We start from the raw sequence: 16,567 nt of genomic DNA, 5'->3' as shown, positions 1-16,567 counted from the left end.
TTGCCCCACCAGGCTTCACAGCTAACAAGAGAGACAAAGGTAATAAACCCTTCGCAGACTATAGGTCTAAATCAAACGTGGGGGCAAATTGGGCTGCCCCCAAAGCTACGCCACTGACAATTATGAATATCACAGTACATCAAGTAAATCCTTGGATATATATGTCCAAGGGACAATACAAAGAAGTTTTGATATGAAATACAATTGAGATCCCACATTATGACATGCTTGGAGATGGAAGAAATTGGAGTGAGAAAAACGAGCTTACTTAGTAACTTGCTGGGAACACCCAGAAATCCAGGCTTAAAATACAAAACATACAAACATCAGAAGTGTATGAATATACAAAGAAAGCAAAGTACAAAATTCACTTCGGTCCCTTAGCCACATCCACCTAGGAGGGATCCTCATCCCCATCCACCTGAGAGGGAACCTCATCCACATCTACTGAGGTGGTCTGATCCTCGGCCATCTCGATAGGAGAGGTGTCCGAGTTGGGGGTGACAAGAGGCATAACAGGGGTAGCGGCCTCAGGAGTGACAAATTGAAATGTTGAAGTAGCTGAATCAAGAACTGGAGGTGGAACGGGAAGTAAACGGCCGGCCGCACTAAACTCTTCGAGCTGTTGCTTTAGTTAGCGGGTAATCTTATTTGCAGCCAGGCTTCGAAAATGGTCCGCGGCTTCCTTCAAAGCATTGTCCACGGCAGCCTGACATGCGACTTTCTCCACCTCCTTTTGGCTTTCCAGCTTGGAGGTGACTCTCGCTACATAGTCGCGATGTTTGTCCTCAGCCCGCAGAAGTTGGCCTTGAGGGCCACAATGCGAAGATCATCCCGTTCCTTTTCCAACCTTGTATATTTGGCTTTCCAGCCATCAGGACCGTGAATCTCCTGCTTCACAACATCTAGGGACTCTAGCGTGTTGGTCAATCAGCGCACCACGTAGCCTATGTCAAGACTCAGCTAAATACAAACATTGGTTAGCAAGAGGTGTAAGAAGTAAAAAAATAGAGAATAGAAAAGGAGAACGGACCTTTTCCCAGCCGGAGTTAAATGGGAGCTCTATGAGAGGCGAACGAGCCAGCATCGCCATATGCTTGATCCCGGGGAAGATGGGAGCTGAAGAACAAGGAAGCGGCCACAACTGGATTTTCCAATGCTGAATCGCGGGTAGTTACCTCGCGATCTCTAGCCTTGAACTGTGGATGCCAGGCTTCGATTGGACCAGAGGAAAGGGGGCCAGATGAGACAGGGTCCTTGCCTTGATGGCGCGGTAGGGCCAGGGACCGCGTTGGGTCCACATGAGCTCTAGATGTGACAGGAGGCACGGTCCTTGCCTTTTTGGATGGGGGGCTGTTGCCTGCAACTTCAATAGGTGCATCACCATCTGAGTCGCTGTCCCAAAGTTTGAGTTTGTTGGCAGCCATGGCAATGGGAGGGGCAGGGTAGGCAAAATCATCTTCCCAGCCGCTAAAGAGGAATAGGAAGAGGGGGCGGGGACGGGGTCAGGAGTAGTAGTGTGGGTTTAGACGGCAGCACGTTGGGCAACGGCTTGGGAGTGATAGATCTTGATGGTGTATTTGAATGACTTGTGGGCCTTGCGTTTTCCTTTTTTGGGAGGGGAGGGTTTTGGTTTTCTTTCTTTTGGCTGCGACAGGCGATGGAGTGGGCTTTGGTACTTACCTACGTCTTTTAGGGAAGGATCAAGCAATAGAGGGTTGCCTTTATCGGGGTCTATGCCGAGAACCTCACACTGGGCACTCCCCAAATCACGGAGCTTTTGGAAAATTTATGAGGAGATGCCGGTGTAAAATTGAGATCGCGAATCAGGTTTCCAGCCTGGGTCACAAAAAGATGGACAAGTTAAAAACAAGGTTAAACAGAACCAATGCCTCAAAAGGTTTTACTTACCAATTTTAAGGAAACTGAGGTGCCTTAGAGAAACTTCCGAAGGAAGGTTCGCAGAAATAAAACTTTCGGACACATATAATGGATAGTAATGCCACACCTTGTCAGAAGTTGTGATGCGGAGGACAAAAGACTTCTTCTGCGGATGAGTACAGAAGGACTTATATCCTACACTACCGAATTTGGTGCTTTTCTTTATATAATAATGAGCAATTACATCGTGGAGTTGGATTTTAGGAGTATGGGTTTTGTTGTAGTGGTTAGCGGCATACATGACACGCTAGAAATTACATATGCCTTGACATGGCGGAATATTGAAATGATTGCATACCTCGACATCAAGCAGAGTCAAGGGAAAACGTAAGCCAGCCGCTATCTGTCCTATAGTAGCGACAAGACAACCTGCCTGCGGTTTTACTAAATGAGGAAAATGGGTGATGCCAGACACGTGCTCTAGGACCATGTCACTAGGGATGCCATAAGTAGCTTTGACTACATCTAAGTTAGGTCTACGATAGTACGAGGGTGGGGGAGGAAGAGTAGCCTTCCTCCCTGAAGAAGAGGGTATAGCGGCAAGACTGACCGAGCCAGAGGCTGGGGATTCAGATCTATCAACGGTGTGATTGCTAGATCTGGGCGTAAAGGACTCCGATCCATAGGATCTGGTGGCTGAGGTATTCACCGATTCCGATTCCGACATGATAAACTCAATAAATTTGGGAAACTGGAGCAACAGTGGAGAGAACAAATTAGGGGAAAGATTGTGGAACAGGGTCGAAAAATGATTATCGCAAGAAAACAAAACGAATGTGCCAAAAACCTGAGTTGCAAGGCAGCAAAGGGCAATGGCGTGAGTAAAGAAGGAACTCGAACGGTGCTAGAAGGATCCCATGAAGGTGAAGAATAGTAGGGGGAAGTTGAAGAGAATAGAAGATGAAATGAAAAGTGAACTGAGAGTGTTGGGTTTTGAGGGACGAGAGACGTTTGAGCGGGATTCGAAGTGACAGGGGTAAAAAGGTAATCACCGAGAAAGGGACTAGGTGGAAGGTGACGCATGGGGCCTCGAAAGTCGAAAAGACAGTCTATACGCACGTGCGCCATTCCCACGTGGCAATAAAGACGAAACATGTGCCAAGAAATAAAAAGGGAGGTGACAGCATAAAAGAAAAGTGATATACCGCGAAAGGAAAAAGGGAATGAGGAAAGTTGGTTCTCGGACCCATTGTCTGTCCGCGGACCATCAATGAGACCGAGAGAGGGCATCTGTATGGGTCATATTCATGACATGAGAGGTTATTGGTGGCAAGTGGGTCGGATGTGGAGTGGTAAAGGGAAGACATGCTGCAGTATATCAGGGCTGCGGAACCCTAGCCGCAAAAGACTGAAGTGACACATGAAGAGGTAGAGACCGCTCGATGAAAGAGAATGAAGGAACCGCAAGAGAGGGAAGTTAGAAAAGGGGAAGGAAGTTATAAAGACAGAGGGTTAGGAAAAAGAAGAGAAAAAAGACCAAGAGAAGAGAACGGAGAGAGAGGAACTAAAGAAGACTAGTGATCTTGGAGGTTGTAATATTTGAGTATATACCAATCATGTCTTGGTGTAATGGTGTATGTCCACAAATTCGTTCTCTATTTGAAACCATCGACTTTAGAAGTCATCTATTTGTATTAATATAATTTGTATCAAACTTCTTCCGGTCTGAGAACGGTCCTCAATACACTGGAAGTTCTGTTTCTATAGAATCCAACTGTTTAGCTCCTCTTTAGCTTTGAAGATTTAAACTGCTCAGCACCCAACTCAATCCTCTTGCCTATGTAATTCCAGCTCAAAAGTATGAACAAGACTTTAAAAGTGAAAAACCACTTTTAAATAATCCCATGACAAGACTAGCTTTAAGTGTCATGATAGAGCGTGGAGGATCTTCACTTTGGTCATTTTGGTGTGTATCCAAGCCTTCGCTATTCATTACAGGTAAAATTTTAATTTTACAGGCTAAGTAAACTTTCTTACTTTTACAGGTAAAATGGCCGGACTGCACTGGGACTTGAAAAGTAGCAAGGTGATCTAACAATTCGGGTAAGAAATTTTGTCATATTTGTCAACTGCGTCCTCCATGTCAATTGTTTGAATCTACCTTCCTATATGCTGCTTCTTACATCACACCCTTCTGATCTAAGTATAAGGCTGCGGCTGCAGCTGCTCCTCAATCAGTGACCAAGCCACTGCCGAACACCCTAATCCCCATTGATTATCCTGCGGTCTTATACCAACTACAGAAGCACAGCAAAGACTTTAATCCCACTCAAATTTAAAAAGGAGAAGTTCACCTGTTACTAATGGTTCTGTACAGAAGGGACATTGAAAATCACCTTGAAGATGTCTATGTTGCAGCAGTAACCCAGTAGGAAGACCCCTTACATAAATCTTCCGAATGAATTGCTGACATTGTGCTGTAACTTTGAGCTTTCATATCTTCTTAAGAATGCAGCTTCTGCAATTTGATGTCCGAGTATCCCAGCTATCTTTAACCACAGAAAGATACGCAGACTTGAAGGCGAAATTACCTCCTTTAGTGCCAATCAACACAACGTCTCTTGTACAGCACCTGGATGAACATGAATATATAAGATAGATGTCATAACTAGAGTAGGAAACATGGCATGTAATTTACCCTGATCCCAAGCCTGGTTATCATCATTAAATAGATTCATAACCTTTAAATTGGAATCGAAAGATGAATCTGCAACGAAATCTGTAAGAAAAATTGGACGATCATTATGAAGAAACAATGGATTTGTATACGCTGAAAATGTAGTCATATCTTGAATTCTCCAGAAACTGCATTGAATAACCAATTGTCTGCTCTTGCATAGACTTCTCCAATAATAGGGTGTATAAGAAGGTCAAGAAGAATTCCACTGACCATTAGGCCACCACTTTCCATAAGCAGCCTCGAAGGTCTGCACCCCGAAGAACTTTTGTTCTAAATTTAATTTCCAAGTAAAGCTCTTTTCATGTCGCATGATGTCCTGAACCCAAGACCACCAGTACTTTTAGGCCTACAAAGCTTGTCTTAGCTTTGAGTGTGAATAGGATTTCTGTCGTTCACACCCTGCCACCAGAAGTCTCTACACATCCTATGAATCTCGTCACATACAGGAATAGGTTAAGCATAAGCAGACATAGCATAAATTGGGAGAGCTTGGTTAATCGATTTAACCATGAAGGTTCATCTTGCTTGAGACAGCACTGATGGGTCCCAGCCTTGACCTTGTTATGAGCCCTATCCACCAGATAAGCAAAGTCTTTTACTCTTACATTTCCCAAACTCTAGTTGGACTTGTTAGAAAACATGTGCACAAATCCATTGAGATTGAGATATAAATGAGTAATTTGTCTCCCAAATTATCTCACTTGAGATGAAATGAGTTTCTATTGAAAGAGTACATAAAATGAGAAAAACCTTTTGGAAAGGGTGCACTGGTTTGAAACAGTGCATTATGCCGAAAATGTGTAACTTTTCGAATGTGAACTGGTTCGAAACAGTGCACTATGTCGAAAATGTGTGACATTCCGAAATAGGCACTGATTCGAAACAGTATTTTATGCCGAAATGATGTGTCTTTTCGAAATATGTGACTTTTCAAAAAGTTGTTTACTTTTCCCCAAGAGTCATTGTGTTGTTTCGAAGAGGCACCACTCACCTATATATAGTGGAAGAATTTGGAGAGAAAGACACACCATATCACACATTTCTGATCTTTCTCTTTTCTCTTTGTTCTTAGCCAAATACTATGTTGTATTTGTTGATTCTATAGAATTGAAGTGCTAGCTTTCTATAAAAGGAAATCCGTTCTATCTTGGGAGACAGTTTTCCATCAACATTCAAGCACCGTGAGGGAGAAAATCTGTCTTAAGGACATAGTATATCTACACTAGGTTCGGATTTAACTAAGAAGTACAAGACAAAAAGTTTGTATAGTTTGGTAATTGGTAAACAGTAAGTACAAATAAGTTATATATTCCTAACAGGACTTCTAACCCTAGTTGTATGACCTAAGATAATGGAGCACGATGAAAGCTCATAACCATTTTAAAAAGAAACCTATATACAAAAGACAAAAGGCTTAAATCTTTCGAGTACAAGAATAAATTTGGATTTGTTACCAAAATGTTTATACTTCATGTGTTTCTTCCTTTTTTTTTTTTTTTTTTTTTTTTGGATAACAACCTAAAAACAGAAAAGAAAATAAGAACTTTATTGAACAAATCCTTTACTGCATATCCATAAAATATCTGGTTGAATGACTAATATTAGAAGAGCTAACTAGTTTGATTAATTAATGAAGCGAGCCTTCTGTTTATTCGCAAAATGATATCTCAACAGTGTCCTTCGTAGTCTTTAATCGTTTGATAATTAAGTCTACCTCATTTTGACGTACTCTTTGTTTCTTATCTTAGATTCTTTTGTAAATGCTCTACTTGGTTGGACATGACTCGCATCTATACTGTATGACCTATAATGATGGAGAGCGATGACAGCTCACAACCGATTAAGGAGTTCTTATGTGAACTAACAAACGAGAAACCACGACCATTCTCGGAAGAGGAACTTAAGAGCCTTATGTCAAATTTCAACACAAAACTAGGTTTTGGTGCGTTCGGAGACGTCTACGAAGACAAATACTCTAACGGTGACAAAATAGCAGTTAAGGTACTGAAACAGAGCACAAAGGAAATCATGAGAAAGCAATTCATGGCTGAAGTGAGCACCATGGGAAGAATTTCTCATCAAAACTTAATCAAACTATACGGGTTTTGCTTTGATACCAAGTTACCAACTTAAAAGCACTAGTTTTTGAATACATGAAGCATGGATCACTAGATAAGATATTGTTTAAGAATCACCTTAATGTGGAGTGGGCGAAGCTGTATGAAATTACGATTGAGATAGCCCAAGGGCTCTCATACTTGCATGAGCATTGCCGTCCAACAATTGTACACTACGACATCAAGCCTGATAACGTACTTATTGACTCAAATCTTTCCCCTAGGATTATAGATTTTGGAATGGCTAGACATTCGAGTCAAGCTGAACTATCAGGATTTAGAGGAACCAGAGGTTATGCTGCCCCAGAGGTTGGTAAGGGACGACAAGTTACTTACAAAAGTGATGTTTATAGATTTGGAATGATGTTGTTTGAAATTTTAAGGAGAAAAAAAGAATAAAGAGGGGCCAGGATGGTTTCCAGGAGAAGTTGGGAAAAAAGTTGAGAAAGACGAACTAGAAGAAATTATTTTGGTATGCGGCATGGAGGAAAAGGATAAGGATAAGGCAGAGAAACTATGCATAGTTGCATTGAAGTGTACTCAGCAAAATCACCTAAAACGACCTGACATGAGCAGTGTGGTGAAGATGCTCAGGGGTCAAACACCACTTCATCCGCAGCCACCCAATCCATTTCCGTTTCGTGACTCCTCACCTGGAAGCAGCATGTTTGGTGATATTAGAACAATCCCAAACTTATCTCCTGCCTTCATTGAAGGGTACGTATCATTTGCCTATGAGATTTTTCTAAATTTAGAATGGATCAAATAAATTCTACATCCTATTTCCTATCTTTGCTTTTTATTTTATGTTGGACTGGACGAATGTTAACCCTTTTATTTTCAGCCTCCAAGAAAGCTCTCACAAGAGAGCAGAAGATTCAACCCATACCGATCAATGTGGTTCTGAACCATCTTCTAGTAACTCTCCCATTGATCCAAAAGGGGAGAGCGTTGAAATTGGTATTGGTATTGGTATTGGTATTGGTAAGACCGCTCAAGAACTTAACATGTCATGTGCAAAAGAGCCTATCCAACATAATAAACTTACCCGATCTTCAAAACCGGAAAGTAGTAAAGCCAGAAAATCAGAATTGATGCTCAAATCATACAAAAAATGTCTTCGTGGAGCAAATGTCAATGCTCTCTTTTATAGAACTACATGGGGTACCAAAAAACAGCTTGATGATTACAACCATGTCCGTTCAATTTTAGAATCACATCAAATTGAGATACATCAACGAGATATTGGTTGGAGTTGGAACGAGATCATCGAACTTCGGCGTCTCCAGTTTGGTATAGATGTTCCTATACTGTTTGTGAAGGGAAGGTTGATAGGTGGAGCTGATGAAGTGATTAAATTGGAAAAAGAGGGTACCTTGGGGATTTTGCTAGATGGGATTCCCAAGAAACGTGGAGCCAGCTGAAAAAGAGCTTAGGACTTGTTTCTAGTGAAGCAATCGCATCATTTCAAAACGAGGTGAGAGAACACTCCAAGAAAGTTTCTCTATGGATTCCATTATGGTGAAGTGCGAAACGTGCACTAGTATGTGTTGATTTAACATCCCTGCGCCCCCGAAATTTAAAAATTTAAAAAAAAAAAACCGAATCAAACTTTTTTGCAAAGTCGAAACTTAATTTCCTATTCAACCATTAGAAGAAAATAACAACAGTTATGATTTATCCAAACCGTTTGCCCCTATTCAACCATTAGAAGAAATAACGATATCGGTTAATATATCGGTTGTACTAAAAAACTGATATATATCGGATATCTCGGATATATCGGATATCTCGGTTTTTTGGTGACCGATCAAAGTTTCTAAAATATCGGATATCTCACCGATATATCTCGATATCTCGCCCGATATATATCGGATATTTCGAAATTTCAATATTAAGTTATTAACAATTGGTCAAAAAGTCAATCGATATATATATCGATTATCTCGAAATATCGATTATATCGGCGATATAAACTTTCATATCGGAAATTCCGATATATCTCGGAAAAAAAGGGGTTCAGTATTCGGTGGATATATGTCGGAAATATCGATATCGGTGTACCAATTTACCGAGATATATCGGCGAGATATCGGATATCTCAGCGATATTTTGGGCCATGGTTATGACAAGATGGTTATAACTTCTAATTTCTAATAGCATTCTCAATGCAAATCAAAATATTTTCCCCATTATCACCTCCATGTAGGCAGTTATTCTCTCTTTTCACCGTTTTGGTGAAAAATAAGGTGAAGTTGTGCAATGCAAAGGTGAAAAAATATCTCGGACGGGATGTTGGATTCCGTCTGAACATAAAAATCGAAAAAAGACTCCGGACGAAATGAAACATCCCGTCTAAAATTTAAAAAAACAAACAGAAAAAAAATCGAAAAATCATGTGAGACGGAATCCAACATCTCGTCCGAAAAAAAACACACGAGACGAAATCCAACATCCCGTCCGAAGTTAACAAGTCAGCCAATATCTCGGTGATGAGTTTCACCTTGAAATCAACTTGGCAAAATATTCACCAAATAATCACCTCTGCATTGCAGAGCAGTTTTTCCCCAAAATTGGTGACTATAGTCACAAACCCCTTGAAATCCTCTGCATTGGGAATGCTCTAAGTGTGCTTGCTTCAATGTTATTTGTTTTCTTGGGATTAATAAGGCTGGGGGTGTGTTAGATTGGTGATAATAATTCCCCTAGGTAACTTCCAATTTAATTTCTAATTTTGAAACAAATTTTCCATCCTGCCTGATCTAACATTATAGGTCCTTTGGCGTGCCAACTCTCATATAACATTATAGACCTCAGGTATCCACAACAAAATACAACTCAAAAGTAGGGGTGCCAACGGGTCGGTTTTGGGTCGGGTCTTAACGGTTTCGGTTTGGGTTTTACTATTTGCGGTTTTATTGATTTCGGTTTTCAACGGTTTTAGTATGAGAATTATAGAACCTAACTCAAAACCATAAAAACCCATGGGTTTTTATTAGTTTCGGTTCTAATTCGGGTTTTTATTATTTATTATGATTATTAAACAATTTCAATCATTTAAATACTAAAACTTGCATTGTTTTTTTTTTTTTTTTTTTTTTCCTACACGATAATATTTTATATATAATTAGTGACGTATCAACAATCATATTTACATCAATTTATGAATATGTATCAATCATACACGTTAAAATATTTACTATTCATGTGATAATTTAAACCTTTGATATAGAAATTAAAATAATCAAATATCTAACTTTATAATTTTGATTTTTTTTACGTACATACACATATATTTGTTTCCTTGTATTAACTCGATCATGTACACGTGCAATCACATATATTTGTTACATTGATATATTTTACGTGCATACACATATATTTGTATACGTGTATTAACTCGCATTTTAAATCGAACATGCGAGTACATGCATCTTACAATTACATCTCATCACTAATGTTTAACATGAACACTATATATTGGTTTATAATAAGTGCATGTACCACAATATATCAAGCATGTGTATCCTATTTAAATATACACGTGCATACGTTAATAAATATAAAATGTATTAGTTAATTCATAATATACATATTGACATTATTATTAACAATCTATGATACACTTGTTTAACGTATAATTATAAAATATATATTTAACAACACACATTCACTATTATGCTATATATATTTAATAGACTTTTACACGTAAAAAATATATTTTATATTATGATGTATGAGTTTGATTATCTTAAATATAATATAATATTAAATTTATATATGGAAATCATAATAATCGGTTTCAGTTTCGGTTCGGGTACCCTCGGGTTTTACTATTCGGTTCAACAGTTTTGGTTTTTTATCAATTCGGTTTTTAATGACCCATTTTAAATGGGTCTAACTTTTTAAGACCTAGAACCGGAACATTCAGTTTTAGTTTCGGTTCGGTTTCAGATAATCAGGTATCCATTGGCACCCCTAGTCAAAAGACAAAAATTATAGTAAAAACAAAAGAAAAAGAAAAAATTTACCTTATAAACAGTGCCAAAGCCCACCCATTTGCAAGTGAAATTTCTAGTGCCGTCATGTGCTATTCCTTAAAACGTTCGCCCTAGATTCAAGGCCTGCATGACAGCAAGCAAGTAACAGTCCAACATTATTAGAAGTTGTTATATATGTATGTCAGAGTGTAGACGCGCTTTATTCAACCACAATTAGGGCGCGCACGCGCCCCGCATCCTATTTACTATACTCGCACAGTTTGTGTTTGTACAGATTTTAGATCTTTGTTATTTTAGTTTCTATTTAGGAATTTGTAATCTCTATATAAACCATTGTATGAGACCTAGAAATCAATCAAGTAAATATTCTCTAATTTATCATGGTATCAGCCTAATTTCGATCAAACCCTAACCCTAACCGCTCTAAGCTTCCGTCTCCTCTCAATTCTCAATAGTCGACGCCTCAAACACCAATAATGACTCTCCTCCAGGTTCCAATGATCATTTCTTTGTACACCATTCAGATTGTCCCACGGTTATTCTCGTCTCGCCTCTGTTATCCGGTGATAATTATTCGACTTGGTTACGATCTATCTCTAGAGCTCTTTGAGCAAAGAATAAGTTTGGTTTTGTCGATGGCTCTGTCACACCTCCCAATACTTCCAAAGAAAAATCCAAGTGGTCGCGATGTGATGACCTCGTTGCTTCATGGATTCTCAATTCTGTTACTCTAGATATCCGTGGAAGCATCCTCTATGCCGACTCTGCATCCGAAATCTGGAAAGATCTAAGTGACCGTTTTTCACAAACTAATGCATCCAAGGTCTTTCAACTGAAGGATTCCGTCACTCTTCTCAAACAAGACAATCGTCTAGTATCTGTTTACTGACTTTACTTAAATCTTTATGGGATGAATTAAGTTCTTTGTCTACTATGTCTGCTTGTACTTGTGGTCATGCATTTATTTTTGCCAAAGAGGTTGAAGACGGTCGTGCAAGGCCTAGATGCTCGTTTTCAATCCATTCGCAGTCAAATTCTCTTAATGTATCATTTTCCTCGTATGTCCAAGATTTATTCTTTAATCTGACAGGAAAAGAAGCAACAAGAGATTCATGCACTCTCTCTTCCTTCTGCTCCAGACGCTGCTGCCTTGAGTACCCACTTTCAGAAGACCAACTGGGCTTCTTTTTTGAAATCAGGCCAGTCTAAACCTCTGTAGCACAACACTGGTTTGCAACAGCCTCGAACGTGTGCCCCTCAGATACAGGGCAACTAGAGCGCGTACGCGCTCGTCCATTCTGCAATCACTGTAACCACATTGGACATCATATTGGTACATGTTACAAACTGCACGGTTATCCCCCCAAGCCTACTTAAGCCAATTCGGTTGCTACAGACTCCAATTCTCCTATTTTCTCCACCGAACAATACAATTAACTTCTCAGTTTGCTTGATTCATGTAGTACCATTTCACAAGCAAACCTGATAGTATATCTCTCTCTCTCTCTCTTGTGTTTTTCTAAATCCATATGGAACATTGACTTTGGTGCTACCAATCATGTATGTTCATCATTACATCTGTTTTCTCATTATCATACTTGTTTAACACATTATACTCTTAAACTTCTGGATGGAACAGACCATTTAATTACTCATATTGGTAGTGTTATTCTCTCTCCTCTATTGCGTCTTGACAACGTTTTGTTTGTTCCCACTTTTCATTTTAACTTACTTTCCATTAGTGAACTAGTCAAATCTCACCCTATCTCTGTCACGTTCACTAATGATTCTTGCCTTTTTCAAGACCAGTTATCGAAGAAGAAGATTGGATTGGGACGACTTAATGGGGGACTCTACTGACCATCTCCAACTAGCTTCCGTTTGCTCATCCCACAACTCCACCACCAATAATTTATGACATTATCGCTTAGGACATCTCTCTTCCACGCCTTTGCAGATTTTAGCTAAGCAGTTTCCTTTCATTTCTAGTTCCAATAATGCTACTTGCAATGTATGTTCGCAAGCTAAGCAAACACGTGTATCTTTTTCTCATAGTTTAATAAAAACTATTAGACCTTTTCAAATGATTCATTGTGACATTTGGGGTCCTTTTCATTTACTATCCTATTCCAATGCTCGTTTTTTCTTAACTATTGTCGATGATTTTAGTCGTGCTACATAGATTTATCTTATGACTGTCAAATCTGAAACTGCCATACATTTACAATCTTTTTTTGTCATGGTTCATACTCAATTTCATTCTACAATACATTCGCTCATATCTGGCCATAACAACATTGATGACCATTTTCATGAAATCCAAGTCCTTCGATCTGACAATGGATCCGAATTTATATCCCATAACATGCAACAATTTTTTTTCCAAACATACGGTTATCCACCAACGTAGTTGCGTTGCTACTCCCCAACAAAATACTATTGTTGAAAGAAAACATCGTCACTTACTCAATGTTGCACGAGCATTACGTTTTCAAGCTCATCTCCCGTTATCCTTCTAGGGTGAATGCATTCTCATCGTAGGCTATCTCATTAACAAAATTCCTAGCACCTTGTTAAATGGCAAATCATCTCATGAGCTTTTGTTTACAACACCTCCCACTCTTGCTTATCTTCGTGTTTTTTGTTGTTTATGTTTTGCTCACAATACTTCCATTAAAAATAAGTTTGATTACCGTGGTAAACCTAGCATCTTCATTAGTTATCCTTCTACTTAGAAAGGCTCGCATTTATGATTTATCTTCCAAGAAAATTTTTATGGCTTTCTATGTTTCTGACACTAATTTTTCTACTTGTCATAAAGTTTTTGTCTAAAGTGTCTTCTTCAGTTGTTCCTACATCTTTTTCTCAAGCTATCAAAATTCCAGAATGGAGAGTTGCTATGGCTGCTGAAATTGCAGCTTTGGAACAGAATAACACATGGACTCTTGTTCCGTTATCTTCTCATCATAAGCCTATTGGTTGTAAATGGGTTTTCAAGATTAAATATCATTCAGATGGTTTTATTGAACGTTACAAAGCTCGTCTTGTTGCCAAGGGTTACAATCATATTGAAGGTCAAGACTATCATGAAACTTTTGCACCCGTTGCTAAATTAGTCACTGATCGATTACTTCTCTCCATTGTTGCTATCAGACATTGGTCCCTTCATCAACTGGATGTCCACAATGCCTTTCTCCAAGGCAATTTGGATGAAACTATCTATATGACCTTACCTCCTGGCTTCGCCAAATAGGGGGAGCACAGGACCTGTCACCTCAATAAGTCCTTATATGGACTCAAGCAAGCTTCTCGACAATGGTTTGCCAAACTATCTACCACTCTTATCACTACCGGCTTCACTCAATCTAAGTCTGATTATTCTCTATTCACTAATATTCGGGGTTCTAATTCTATGTTTGTCCTTGTTTATGTGGACAACATTCTAATCACACGCAACAATCCATCTCTCATTCAGAACTTGAAGCAATTTTTAGAGGCAAAGTTCTATATCAAGGACTTGGGACGTCTAAAATATTTCTTGGGTATTGAGGTGGCTCGTTCCAAAGAATGATTATTTCTTACACAGCGCAAATGTCTTTTGGACATTCTGTCTGATTGTGGTACCACTAGTGGTCGTATTTATGAGTTCCCTATGGAACAAAACATCAACCTCCATACCGATGATGGCACATTACTTCAGGATCCTACTGTCTATTGTCGCTTGATTGGGCGTCTCTTATATCTCACAGTTACACGTCTAGATATTACCTATTATGTTAATTATCTCACCATTTCATACAGTCCCCACGGACTCCACATCTAGATGCTGCTCATCGTATACTCCGCTACCTTAAATGTTCGATCAATAAAGGGATTTTCTTATCCGCTAATAGTTCTTTACACATCTCTGGTTTCTATGACTTTGATTGGGCTGCCTGCCCTGTCACTCGTCGTTCTACTAGTGGTTATTGCACTTTTCTTGGTTCTACCCTTAGATCCTGGAAAACAAAGAAACAGAGCACTGTATCCCGTTCTTCTGCTGAAGCCGAATATCGTTCCATGGCTACCCTTGCATGTGAACTTCAATGGTTGAAGTATCTTCTACATGACTTAGGCATCTCTCATCCTTTTCTGATGAACATGTTCTGCGACAATCAGGCCGCCCTCCATCTCTTTCAAAATCCAAATTTTCATGAACGAACAAAGCACATCAAATTGGACTGTCATTTCTTACGCGACAAGATATAGGCCAAGTTACTTTCTCCTACGCTCGTTCCATCCTCAGATCAGGTGGCTGACACCTTCACTAAACCTCTCGGCAATGACACCTTTCTGAGATTAATTCGCAAGTTGGGGGTTCTTGACTTTCACTCTCCAAATTAAGGGGAGTATTAGAAGTTGTTATGTATGTCAGAGTGCAGAGCGCGCCCGTGCCTCGCGTCCTGTTTACTATACTCGCACCATTTGTGTTTGTACAGATCTTAGATCTTTGTTATTTTAGTTTCTATTTAGGAACTTGTAATCTCTATACAAACCATTGTATGAGACCTAGAAATCAATCAAGTAAATATTCTCAAATCTCTCTCTCTAATTTATCAAACATAATCTGGTCTGGTACCACCCGTGATCATCTTGTCTTGAAGTGACAAAGAATCACTTCCCTTTTCATTCCGAGCATAACCAGCACCAAAGATATCCTAGAAACTATTGGAAAACTAATACTGTGTTACCTGATGTCCAACAGCAGTAATTAATAAGAACCAATATAATAAAGCGGTTGCAACGAACAGTCGAGGCTTGTGAAAACACAATGCCCTAAAGGTGAAATTGTCGCCGATATGAACGCTGACGGCCTCTAGCACACACCTCTTAGGATACAACGACTAAGGATCCGCAAGACAGCACTCAAGTAGATTCTAAGAACTCTCAGACGCACTCTAGTATAAGCAAAACCATAGTTTATGTAGACCAATGTTTTGAAAACCAAACCGGTGATTGAACCGATTTTTTGTTAAAATGGTTCAACCAGGTTCAACCATGGTTCGACTCGGTCGAACCGATTGATGTTTATTTAGCAAATATTTTAATAATTACAGTAATAAAATGAATAAATACATGTTTTAATTTAATATTAATTGGTATTATATATCAAAATAAATTTCTTATACAAGAAACACATAGTAGCATGTTGGTTTGGAGTTTGAACTATCTTATTTAGGTGTTAGGTACAACTCCCCACATTATCAATTTTTCAAAAAAAAAAAAAAAAAAAAATTATAATAAGGGTGATCCGATTTAGAGCTGAACCGGTTCAACCGGTTTGCCGGTTCAACCACGATTTAAGCTTAGACCGAGGGTCTAACCAAAAACTCAAGTTTTAACTGACTTGAAACGCAAATTTACCAGTTCCAATCGGACCCCGGTTCAACCACCAGTCCGGCCTGGTTTTCTATCTTATAGAGTGAAAGAGGAGATCTTGTGTGGAGTCATGGAAAAGAAAACGTGGTTTGACTATTTCTAATGTAAAGTAAGAAAAAAACTCAAAACCAAAGCCCAAAACCTGTTTTCCAAAAACAAGTTCATACATATGAAAAAACTAAGTAAGGTTTTTATAACATAAACTATGTCCCATAAATTATCTATGAAATCAAAATCTAGTGACCATCCTCTAAGCGACTACCCGGAAATTATTGCCGCGGATACCCCGAAATTAAAGAACTTTGTATTGGAGTCTCATCAAATAAACTTTTGTGCTTCGTGTAATAAACCCATTCTTGCATAACAAGAAATCATTGTATTCCAAGTGAACTCATCTCGTTGGGTCATTT

General features: G+C 39.0%; 1 long non-coding RNA gene across 5 annotated transcripts; it reads right to left on the bottom strand.

Moving 5' to 3' along the window:
- Positions 1-3,850: 3,850 nt before the first annotated feature.
- LOC147524994 (uncharacterized) lies at positions 3,851-8,271 on the bottom strand. Of its 5 annotated transcripts, XR_015220980.1 has the most exons (4): positions 7,787-8,271; positions 6,817-7,391; positions 4,278-4,513; positions 3,851-4,178 (listed from the first exon to the last, which is right to left on the bottom strand). It is a non-coding gene; the product is annotated as an uncharacterized LOC147524994 (long non-coding RNA). The 5 variants fall into 5 exon arrangements; XR_015220982.1 differs by lacking the exon at positions 6,817-7,391; XR_015220979.1 differs by lacking the exon at positions 7,787-8,271 and having other exon boundaries at positions 6,817-7,769.
- Between the last annotated feature and the right edge of the window lie 8,296 nt (positions 8,272-16,567).

Source organism: Coptis chinensis, chromosome 1 (genome assembly GCF_015680905.1).
Source record: "Coptis chinensis isolate HL-2020 chromosome 1, ASM1568090v1, whole genome shotgun sequence".
NCBI lineage: Eukaryota > Viridiplantae > Streptophyta > Magnoliopsida > Ranunculales > Ranunculaceae > Coptis > Coptis chinensis.
The sequence above is the reverse complement of the archived record's forward strand: the minus strand, read 5'-3'. Positions and strand labels throughout refer to the sequence as shown.